The sequence below is a fragment of the Tubulanus polymorphus genome, chromosome 6, assembly GCF_964204645.1.
Source record: "Tubulanus polymorphus chromosome 6, tnTubPoly1.2, whole genome shotgun sequence".
NCBI lineage: Eukaryota > Metazoa > Nemertea > Palaeonemertea > Tubulaniformes > Tubulanidae > Tubulanus > Tubulanus polymorphus.
In genome coordinates this window covers 11,759,288-11,771,941 of record NC_134030.1, presented here as the reverse complement: position 1 = coordinate 11,771,941, position 12,654 = coordinate 11,759,288, and the positions used below count along the sequence as shown (strand labels likewise).

Below are 12,654 nucleotides of genomic sequence, written 5' to 3'. Positions count from 1 at the left end.
TCCCCAAAATCAATTGGGCACATCCTCTCCCTTGGTGTAATCATGCGATGTAATATCATTTTATTGCTATGAACAGTTCTTTCTGAATCACATTCACGACAAAAGGTTTCACGTGAAAACCTGAAGTGACCTTGACCTTGGATCCCAGAATCAATAGGGCACATCCTCTTCCTAGGGGTAATCATACTACATAATATTATGGTACTGCTATCGACGGTTCTTCTTGAATAACGTTCACAAGGTTTCACATGAATGACGTGTAGTGACCTTGACCTTTGGTCTTTGGACCCCAAAATCAATAGTGCACATCCTCTCCCTAGGCAAAATCATACTGTGTAATATCATAGTCCTGCGATCAACGGTTCTTCTTGAATCGCATTCACAAGCTCATGCGGAGGGACGGACGGACGGTCACAGGGACCAGTGGATTCTGAAACTTCTGGTCCTGCACCTTACCTACTGGCCCTTATGTTTTTGAAGTTAAAATGTAACAAACGCTATGGAATACATGTTTTTAACTCTCGGGGAACGAGAGAGCTATCATGACGATGCCTGGAGATCGGTTGTCTATGCTGCCTGTCGTGCGAAGCACACACATGTATGCATGCGCGCTGAACAAATAGTTCCATAATTTCAGGGCTAATATACATTTTGGCACTTATGATTCCAGAGTTATTATGATGTATAATGAATAAATAAATTGTCATGATTTAACTATTTTTCGATTGGTGAGTTGTTTATGCATTCGTGTCTGTGCGGATGAATATAAGGACAATGTAGTCAGTTGTCAGCATTGCGCTTTTTTGCTGTGTGGACGATACCGCACAATAATCATTTCAAGTTTGATTTTGTAAAATCTTAAATTGACTCAGTATATGGAAGGTCTTTTTAAATGCACAATTGTGTAAGGGTTGGGTAAAAAAGTGTTTTCTCAAGTCGCTGTCGTAGGCGTGGATGTTGTGATATGCTAATTAGCCATGTGCTTACGAACAAATCCAATTTGATATTATTCAGCAAAAAATATCAAACTAATTTAAGCTTTGTTCAGCATGAATCAATCTTTGAGAGGAAAAATAATTAATTTAAAGCATATGCTACTTCCTGTGTTACTTCGAAAATCAAAATTGTACTGTGTTAATAAAACAGGAGCTCGAGAGAACTGGACCTTTGGTCCTCTAGTTTATTTTTCTTCATCTAACAATAACCCTCTTAATATTTCAAAAATACTTTTTTCTGCTTTTTAGCCCACTTGGGACTTTAGTCCCAGCGGGCGATTGCGTTCACTTTTCGTCCGTCCGTCCGTCCGTAGACGGAATCCAGTTAATTTGGGAAGTTTTGAAGACGCTTCAATGTAATGTCTTGATATTTGGGTTACACATGTTTCTACCCTAGACACATCATCTCCAGCCCAAAAAAACTGGCCCTGTCAGAATCAATATGGCCGACTGGCAGCCATTGTTGTTCGCCAAAATCAACACTTTTTACACATTTTTGAACTTTTTGAGGGAAATTTTGAAGACGCTTTGATCAATTACCTTGATCTTTCGGTTATATGTGAATCCCCCCAGGGCCCATCAGCATAACAAAAATTGGGTCGGTCGGACTCAAGATGACCGTCCTATGACCTTTTTAGTGCCCAAAAATGTCAATATCGGCCCGAATTCCGAGTCATTTAGCTCCCTACTGGTTTGCCATTTCTCATTGCAATTTGTGATGGGTATTTTAGAAAAGGGATGTTTTATACCTGAGACAGGTATTTTTGATCAGCCAATTATGACGCAATTGACAGCCATCTTGGTGTCATCAGTACTCATTCGTGGGAAAAGTCTTTCCACAGTATATTGATACCTAAGCGTATTTTGTTACCACAATCAATTAGAAACTTGTAGCTCATAACGTGTTCTATGATTCTGGTGAGTTTCAAGGTCATTGGTTTTTTATATGGCCACCAGGGGGCGTTGAATAATACAATATCTTAGTATTTCAATATTATATTTGTATCAATGCATATTTTGTAACTACAATCAATTGCAAAGATGTAGCTCATGACATCATCTATGATTTAGGCTAGTTTTAAGGCCATCAGTTATTCTATATGGTCACCAGGGGGCGTCGAATAGTAGAATAACTTAGTATTTCCTTATTATACTGGCATATTTTGTTACCATGATCAATTACAGTTGAAGTTCAGTTGTAGTTCATGACATGTCCTATGATTGTGGTGAGTTCCAGGTCATTGGGTTTTGAATATGGTCACCAGGGGGCGTTAAATAGTAGAATAACTTAGTATTTCCATATTAAATTGGTAACGAGGCATATTTTGATATCACAATCGAGTACAAAATCGTAGCTGCTGACATGTTCTATGATTGTAGTGAGTTTCAAGGTCATTGGTTTTTGTATGTGGTCACCGGGGGCGTTGAATATTGAAATTGTTAGATTGTTAAGCATTTGGAACGACTTCCCAAGTGGGCATGGTGTCCCTGGACCCCTAGTTGTTTTTCTTCACTCGTCTCTGACACCATGTCCCCTGCATCATCATCTTCATCATAGTCATTATCATCCAGTTCACCTTCAAGTTCATTTTCAATTGTCGACCCCTCATGACTAGTAAAACTGCCCTTCTTATAATTATTACAGCCTTTGATGAAGGCTGAGCTTTCAGGGTCGTGAGAATTAAATTCCACACAAATAGTACACAGCATTCCGACTGTTTTAATGTGCTTCAGCCATACAAAGTCATAAAGCCACTTTGGCAGAAAAGTTCGCTTCCTTTAATCCTTTTCATACTTTTATGTTATTCTAGAGTACCGTAAAACGGGGTGAGTAGGAACGATTTTCGAATATTTCCTTCTCTTATCTTATCTTACTTGGATTCCCCTGGTTATCTATATTATGTCCATGACTAAGTGCTAAAAGGTGGTAAATTAACTTACCAAAATTTAAAAAGGAACTTAAAAATGTTTAAAAATAATGTGCCTGCTCCTATTGACCCCGATTTCGGGGTGAATAGGAACACACAGTTTGGGTCAGTGTGTTATACCTATTATAATCTGCTAAGGGATCAATAGGGACTCATTTAGGATTTTTAAAAATATCCGCGCTCATGAAGGTATGGCCTTTTTCTAAGTATTCATTAGTTTATCAATAATAGTTACCACCCAACATAGAGCTGTGTAGAGGGTTCAGTTCTTGTTTTGACCTTCTCAGTTATCGCAGTAGAACTGGAAATACTTTATATCCCTGTGCTCTCTAATGACTTTTTCAAAGGTGCTAGTGATATCTTCGTCATTAGGACCACTCATGCCAGATAACACCAATTGGCTTTGTCTTTGAGTAATTTTTCCTTAGAGGTGCAAAGGTTTCATAGAAAAACTACTAGGGGTAGTACAATTACTTTTTTCAAGATCTGCTGAACATACTAAAGTGGCCCCATTAAAGGGTACTTCTGCATCATTTCTATACATTTCACAGGCCCAAAAAAGCAAGAACTAAACTTGATATCTGCCACGATACGCCAATAAGTGTCACATGATACTGGATTATCAGCATTTTTCATGATATAATCCTTGTGCATATTTGTGAATACTTTTCACAAACTTCGTGACGCGACCACCGCTCTACACCCGCAGCCCATAGATCAAGTGGAGCTGCGTAGTCGGTTACACCCATTCCATAGTTTTTAAAAATTTCACTATCATTATCAAAATACTTAGAATCTTCCGACACTATAATGCAGTCACTATCGTTTGAAAAAATATCCTCGACAGTCACTATTTCCATGTATTTCGATAGTTTATCAACACTACAGTTAAAATATTGTTCCTGATACATATGGGAAGTATCGTTTCCCATATATCTATCCGCGTTACGAACTACATACAGACCACAGGAATACCCGTCGTTACCGGCAATTTCTGGTATAAACTCTAGATTCCAGTTTTTATCCAATGTATTGTATTTACTAAAATATCTGAGCACAGTTTTCTTTGTCTCTGCGTCAGCCAGGTTGTCCATGATGTGGACCCTACTTGTATTTTTATCGACTACAAGTAGGACCCAATGAGCACCTCGCATCACGTTACAAGGTATCAGATGGTATGGGTTTCTCATTTTGATAACGGGGCTGACATATTTTGGATCTGCATGTATAGAATAATTCGCCATTTCCTGCAAATATAAAGAGTGGAGCATATGTAAAAAGAATCAAGTAGTCCAATAGCCTGAAAAAATTACAATCAATTTGTTTTCTTTATCCTGAAAAAAAAGACTTACAACTTGTATTTTTCCCATCACTCATTATGAATAAAAATAAAAAACGAACTGTGGACGAGAAAGTTATTGTCTCCTTTTTAGGCCAGCCGTAGGCTGAGCCTATTACTATACAAATGGAGCGAATTTAAATGACATGGTTTCCACACAAAAGGCTCTTTTGCTTGCCAAGTGAGGGCATATTCGAACAAATCACGTATTTAAGCGTAATCCATTCTCGGAATCGTAGCGAGCAGAATTTTGAAATAGGGTCTCATAAAAATGTTTTCTGCATTTTTCACGAAAGTTAAATCGGGAAAATTTCAATTTTTATCAGCCAATCAGGAAGTTGTGTCTTCCCTGTGATTGGTTTATCTGAAAATATCAGCAGCTGTTCACGTGAATTATCGCGATTTCATTACTGGCGCTTTTGCGCATGACGTCTTGTATCAACATGCGACAATACTTCCGCGTTCGCTACGTGTTCGCTGATTGGCCCATTTACTGGGAAATTCCACAGAAGCCTAATGTGGTTTGTTACAAGCGCTGTGATTGGCCCGACCCGATTCTGGCATGGCTTTAGCTTAGTGGGTTCGAATCCCTTGACGGGTGAAGATGATGGATCCTATCAATATCTATTGAAACAAATAAGTTTCCCGGTTGGGCAGCCGCGGATATCTACCGGAAGTGTTCCGGTTCGATATTTCGAGGTTTCTTTGAATTTTGGAGTGATATTGAAATCCGGTAAATACCAGCGGTAGATTGTGAAAACCAATTGCATGATATTTGTATTACTTAATCAACGAAAAGCGTCGGGGCCGCGCCAGGAGTTTTCGTGATTCAAGTAGCGCAATAGCCTACTTCTTCGTGTTCTTCCACCTCAATTTTCACTCCGCCGATCTCTGACACGGCTCTGTCCCCGTCGGCGCTGTGATTGCACTTTCGTACCACCAAAATTTTTTATTTCTATATCAGGGAGGTCTGGAGAATAAAAAAGTCAAAATTTGGATATCACATAGGCCTGATTTCATCGAATAAGTCGACCATGGTCGTTACGTTTCCGTACTTATTACCACCTTAAACCCTCTGAACAATTTTGTCACAACCAACCTTTCGTTTACAGAAATCAGGTGTTCACGTGAATCCGCGGTATCGTCTACTGTTTTACTTCCGGGTTTTATTTTAAGATTTAAAATTGTATTTCAAGATCGATTTCTATGAAATCTTTAGTTGATTTGGTGTTTGGGAGGAATTTTTATTTGCTCTACAGAAAATTCATCCTTGACAATTGCGCAAGGTTCGCGAAAAAAAGGTTTTACCAAATCGGGTGTATGACCTTGATATGCTAATTAGCCATGTGCCCGAATTGCAAATTCTATTCTAAAATTTTATTCTTCCAAAAATGTTAAATACAATTCGCTTTCCGAGAGTTAATGGTATGCTGCATGGAACAAAGTTGTTTTGAGATGGGTCTTGAAGCTATTGAGGTCGAGAGATAACCATCTAGATAGTTCGTGAGAGTTCCAAAGTTTTGAAGACGCTTCAAGGTAATGTCTTGATATTTGTTTTATACGTGTATCTACCCTAGACACATCTTCAGGCCAAAAACTGGCCCTGTCAGATTCAAGATGGCCGACTGGCAGCCATTGTTGTTCGCCAAAATCCGCACTTTTTACACATTTTTGAAGTTTTCGAGGGAAATTTTGAAGACACTTTTATCAATAACCTTGATCATTCGTATATATTTGTATCCCCCGAGGGCCCATCGGCATGAGAAAAATTGAGTCGATCGGACTCAAGATGGCCGTACTGTGACCTTTTTTGTTCCCAAAAATGTCAATTTTGGCCTGAATTCTGAGTACTGTAACTTTCTAATGGTGCGCCATGTTTCATTGCAATTTGTAATGGGTATTCTTTGGAAAGGGATCTTTTATATCCGAGAGGGTATTTTTGACCAGGCAATTATGACGCACTTGGCAGCCATCTTGGGGTCATCAGTACTCATTCGTAGGTGGAAAAAAGTTTTTCCACATCATAATTGATACTTAAGCATATTTTGCTACTATAATCAATTGGAAAGTTGTAGCTCATGACATGTTCTATGATCGAGGTGAGTTTCAAGCTCATTGGTTTTTTCCCTTATGAAAATGGTACACGTGTAATTGTAAATGAAAATACACGTGTATTTCAAGTACACGTGTAAAATTGGCCCAATTTTACACGTGTACTTTATCCCAATTACACGTGTACTTCATCCTAATTACACGTGTACTTCATCCAAATTACACGTGTATTACACGTGTACTTCATCCTAATTACACGTGTACTTCATCCTTATTACACGTGTACTTCATCCAAATTACACGTGTATTACACGTGTACTTCATCCTTATTACACGTGTTTTTCATCTTGTATTACACGTGTACTTTATCCTAATTACATGTGTATTTCATCCAATATTACACGTGTCTTACACGTGTACTTCATGCTAAATACATGTGTCTTCAATTGCTATTTTTTGTTGAATTCAAATCAAACCACCATGTGAGGACCATCTCCTTAATCCATGTGCTGTTTAGAATGAACGTACTCAAGAGATTCACATTTTCCATACTAACTGATTTATTCATCTTCATAAATTTTATAAATCTTTGAGTAATGGCATGTCTTATGTTGGCCTCTTTCGCACCCTTCTCCTTTTGACATTGTTCTGAAATGATAACCATTTGAAAAAAATTAAGCAAAAGTATAAAATGATTTCTTTACCCGGATAAATAATTCAACTTCAGCTGCTTGGGATGATGATTGAATTCTGTAGCTTTTTCTAAGAGTCTTCTGCATATAACAGTTAACAGTTTTTGCACTCTTCAATGACTTGATTTTAAGCCATATGGTGAAATGCTTGACAATCTGGAAATTTCAATGTTCAACGCCACCTGATGAAAAACAAGGGGTCTAGGGACACCATGCCCATATGGTTTCGAATGCTAACCAATCAACATAATAAAATAGAAACAGGACATTGAAACTCGCCACTATCATAGAACATGTCACAAGCTACAATTTCATAATTGATCGATGTTATAAAGTATTCATAGGTACAAAAATAAATTAGACAAATTGTATATAATTCAATATTCAACTCCCCCTGGTGGTGAGAACAAAAACCTGGGTAACCCCAATTCCACATGAGATAAATACTACAACAGTGGTAACAATTATCAAATATCAAGACTATAAGTCAAAACCTGTCGATATTTTCCTTCAAAAACCTTTTTCTATCTACGAATAAGAACTGATGACACTAAGATGGCTGCCAAATGTGTCACGCTTGACTGATCGAAAAATCTGTCTCGTATGTTTTAGATTGTTAAGAATGTACACCCATTACAAATTTCAAAGAAAAATTGCAAACCATTAGGCAGCTACAAGGCAAAAATGACCTTTTTGGGTACAAAAAAGGTCACATGATGGCCATCTTGTGTCAAGATTGAAGCATCTTCAAAATTTCCCTTGAAAACTTCAAAAAATTGCATAAGTGATGATTTTGGGGAACGAAAATGGCCAATGCAGTTGGCCATCTTGATTCGGACCAGTTTTGGGCTGGAGACATGGCTAGGATAGATATATGTATAACTTAAATATCAAGAGTATTAAAACAGACGAACAAAGGGTGAATGCAATAGCCCGAAACCCCATACTACCGTTTCACACCGTGAGACCTGTATTGACTAGTGCCCTTTTCATAAGAGCTGAACCCTCGTTCTTCCAGCTTGGATCCGCCCCTGTAAATCAACAACAAATGAACGCTAGCCATTATATATTGAATTCATGTACTTACGTATTATTTAGCTGACCCGGTTTGGGTCCAACTTTTTTTCTCATGGAAGACTTTCATTGCTTCGCATCCAGTCCAATGCCTTGACAATTAGTTCTTCTTTTAAATGAGTGGACGACAGCATGCATGCACCCAACAGTATTAGGTTTTCAGAATAATCAGCGTATGGCAGCAGCTGTTGTATCATTCAATAGTGAGTAGGCATCCTAAAATGAGAAGAATTTACAATGCTCACGCTGTAATCTATACTAAAACCATTTCGACGCTCATATAATCTATTATGTAAATACCTGATTTTCATCACACTGTCATTGTTGAGAAATCAGTGGAGCATTGAAGGCTCTCTCGCGCTAACATCATTTTCCAACAATCCCCTGACATTTTTAAGCCAAAAAATGGGAATTCCAATTTTATAGTGTCGGTCTGGATCAATTCTTATTGGTGTAGACCCTATAAAGTTTGAAAAAAAATGGTCAAGAATTGATTGCACTAACGTCGTTTTTGCCGACAATCGAAACTCCGACAGCAACCTAATTTCATGTCCAGCATACAAATTTAATGGCGATGATGGGCGCACAACAAAATCAAAATGATCCTGCTGTTTTTAGATTGGATGAATAAACACCAAAGAAACTCCATTTTTATCCCTCACGATTGGAATGATCACTCACAATTTTTTCACTGGACATTCAATCATTTAAGGCCTACTAATAACTATAACTAATTCAAATTCAATTCAATACTAAAAATAAAGATTCTAGGCCTACAATATTTACTTAGTCATGTTAGTTTTCATTCCAATAAGCATATTCTTTTAGTGACCTTGTGGTGGCCTGAAGCCCAACACAATAAACGTTTACTTTACTACATGTACATAACAATAATAATACCTGAACAATCCACAACGCGTCCTTTAAACGCGGGATAATAAATCAAATGGCCTTCGACTTTTTCTGTTCCACTTCCATTCGAATCCACTCTAATGAATCTAATCATTCAATGATCCACTATGTGTTTCACCTCAAACAAAGAAGCAGTGTCACTTTTGGTCCAGTTGTCAATGATCCCCTATTATACATTGTCATCTATTAATGCGTTTTGCAATCATTATGAGAATATAATACTGAATAGATCGTGAAAGCCTGTGAAAACGGCGTGAAAACGTGTTGCTTAACAATGGCAATATGGCTGCCACCGCGCAGGGGTGCTTGGGAGTTTAATTGAAATAGATTATTTAATTATTAATAAGTTTTACATCAGCATTTTAGTTCTTTAAGAATTTAAGAATAATCGTGATAAGTGATATTTAATTAGTAAAAAAATTACTTATACTAAGTTATTATGAAGCTAAGGCAAAATCCAGGGGTTCCAGTGATCTGGTCCATAAAAAAAATAGGAAGAGTGTCCAGAAATAGGAAAATTTCATAGAATATATAGTATAACCATCAGAAAATAGGACTTTAATATATCAAGAGAGGATACAACCTGCAGCATCATATTCACAGATGTCTTTGAATGAACTTCAGTAATCTGAAACTAGAAAATAAAGTTTATTTATTACATTTTTTCATTTCTTTTTTTCGAAAAAACATTTTACAATAAACTGAATGACAGCAGCAACTCATAATAAATTGCAGTGAGGTACCCGGTAGATACAAAAGGTATCAGAGTATTACTATTTAAAATCTTAACTACAGGGGAACCTCGTTATAACGAACCCTGATATAACGATTTATCAGTTAACTATATATTTTGTCCCGATTGGTGGATTTATTACAATTATCACCTGATATAACGAACTATCGGTTAAATAGCGAACATAGATTTCAGTCCCATCTACGAGCAATCATATGATTGCTCGTAGGTCCCATGGAGTTCGTTATATCGAGGTTACACTGTATAAACTTACAAACATAATGCTAAACTTTTCATGAACTTATAAACATTATATAAACATTATTAACTCGCAACACTACAAACTATATCATAACAAACTAAACACTGATGGTGCATTATGTTTTTTCAAAACTGTTTTAAAACACCATGAAACTGGTAAATAGTACAAAATGATTAATTTCACTTAACTATGAGACAAAATTACACTTTAATAAAAGAACAATGACCAAGGGCTTATACAGTACAACGATGAATGTGTCTACACACCGTTCATATCTTAACATTTTAGCTTTTTCATGGTTTCAGCATGGTCATCATTTAATTTTCTCTTCCTTTTCTCAATTTCACCTATTCTCTGTCGATTGTCTTTCATTTCCTTCTCAAGTTTATTGTGTGCCACCTCAATCATGCACTGTGCAACTTTGATTTGTGTAAGGTCCTTTTCCTTGATAGCTTTGGCCAATTTTTCATTGCCTTCCATGAGTAGTTGTTTATTTGTCGTCATTGATTCCATGGATGAATGATCAACTTCCAACAACTCTAATTTTCTAGTTTCAAGGATTTTTCTTGTATTTTCATATTCTGTCTCTACCTGCTTTGCCTCCTCGGCTCTTTTTCTATCTTCTAGAGCTTTCTTATTTGCCTTTTCAGCCATCTCTTTCTCTTTCTTAAGTCTCTCTGTATAGTTTTTATAAGACCGTCTACAGCATGATAGTAGCTCAGGTGATAATGTCATTTCACATGGCTTCTGTCCAGTGGTCTTTAATTTGTCCTTGATCATTCTCAAACCTGTAATTGCTTCAACTCCAAGACTTGCCCTTGAACCAGTAATGGTGCGTGAATTGGCAGAGAACCCTCTTTCAACCTCAGCACTACCATGAGATATAGTAAGGCATGCCATTACCAATTTGGGCAGGACAGTATATTTGCTATCACCAGAAGCAGTCTGGCGAACAAATATTTTCTCCCATGCTTTATCAATTCGTAACCTTATTCCATCTGAGTCTTTATACCAATCATCTTCAAGCAAGTCATTGCTATATATCTTCCATTCGTCTACAACTGTGGAGACTTGTGATGCAGGTATGATAGTCGGCAGATCAACCGCCAGAGCCTTAATTGACAACCCAAATCGATGAACAGACCGACGTTCCGGTTGTAAACACCTCACGTTTCGTAGGAAATTATTTCCAAGGGGAAGTTTCTGTTGGAGATATGATGCTATTTTAACATAGAATGCCCGAATGCCTTTTATTATCAGTTTTTGTTTCGAAGAATCTAGAACAGCAAGTTTATCCGTGGTGAGCTTACAAACCACTAAACAAGCATCAGAGAGCTGCTCACATTTTTCAATATCAGCAGCCAGCAACTTTGCTCCAGTCTTTTCTGGGAGAGAATCAGGCTTAATAAAGCGTAACAATATTTTATGCATTAACTCGCACATTTCTGTATACAAAATGTGAATCATCGGTTCACGCTTTTGGAAAAGAGTTTCATACCGTTGAAACATATTATCGATATCTAGGATAAATTGTATCTTCACAGGAACAGTTACGTCGAGTAGTACCTTCTGTATTCGTTTACAACATGCAGATTGAGAATCATCATTCTTAGTATTCTTTTTGAGATCACCAAAATATGCCTTCAAAGCTGGAAACTGTTCGCTGATTCTACAGAGTGCTGGAATTAGTGTCAACCAACGCGAATCAACATGTTTGAGGAATGTATTTTCCTTTACACCAACCTTTCGCTGGAACACTGCATAATCTTGTCGCCTTGTGGCATACTTGAAGAATGTGTGTATATCTCCTGCAAACTCTTCTATGTCAGCGCCAAAAGATGCTAAGCCTTTTCTAAACGCATTATGAACCATATGGAGGCTGCATGATCCAACATCTATCATCTTTCCGCCCTTTTCTATTACTTTTGCTGACATCTTACGCCAAGTTGATATATTTACATTTGGGCCATCACTACACAAAGCTATGATTTTCGATAAGTCAATGTTGAAGTCATTCATGGCACCGAGAAGCTCCCCGAGTACCATTTCAGCTGTTTTGTGACCCATCATTATCGTCTTAATGAATCGAGTTTCAATTTTCTTGGATATAGGTGAAAAATACCCCACATATATATCCAACTGGTTCAGTTTCTGCTTGTTTGGTGTTTCATCGTATGAAACACAATATCCAGTAGTACAATCCTGAATATCATTCATCAACTCATTTGTCAACTGTATTCTTATTCCATCGCTTATCGTATAAGACACTTTCCCATTTGACAACGTCATTTCATTTATAACAGCTGGATCTTTGAAGATGCATCTGAAAGTTTCACACACATCGTTGCATGACAAGAAGCTGTAGTCATTTACAGCCACATACATGGCCCATATTATTTCTGCCTTGAGTACCTTATCACTTAAGCTTTCACATTCTAAAGTGTTATCAACCGGGAAAAGTTTTTTCTGATTTTTGTTCAGTTTTATCTTGCTATTATTTTGATGCATCATTTTTGAGGCATGTTGTATTAGTTGGCCTAAACCCTGGTTATCAATAGATAGTTTTTTTTTCACATATAAAGCAATATGCCTTATAAATATCGCCTTTCACTGGTTGGCACCATTCATTTATTTTGTGTCCTTGTTTATCCAATCAACCATGAATCC

The 12,654-nt window shown here is 37.3% G+C and overlaps 1 long non-coding RNA gene across 1 annotated transcript; it reads right to left on the bottom strand.

Annotated features, from left to right (window-relative positions):
- Positions 1-6,785: 6,785 nt before the first annotated feature.
- LOC141907556 (uncharacterized) lies at positions 6,786-8,467 on the bottom strand. The gene is made up of 3 exons (XR_012619508.1): positions 8,381-8,467; positions 8,094-8,296; positions 6,786-6,962 (listed from the first exon to the last, which is right to left on the bottom strand). It is a non-coding gene; the product is annotated as an uncharacterized LOC141907556 (long non-coding RNA).
- Between the last annotated feature and the right edge of the window lie 4,187 nt (positions 8,468-12,654).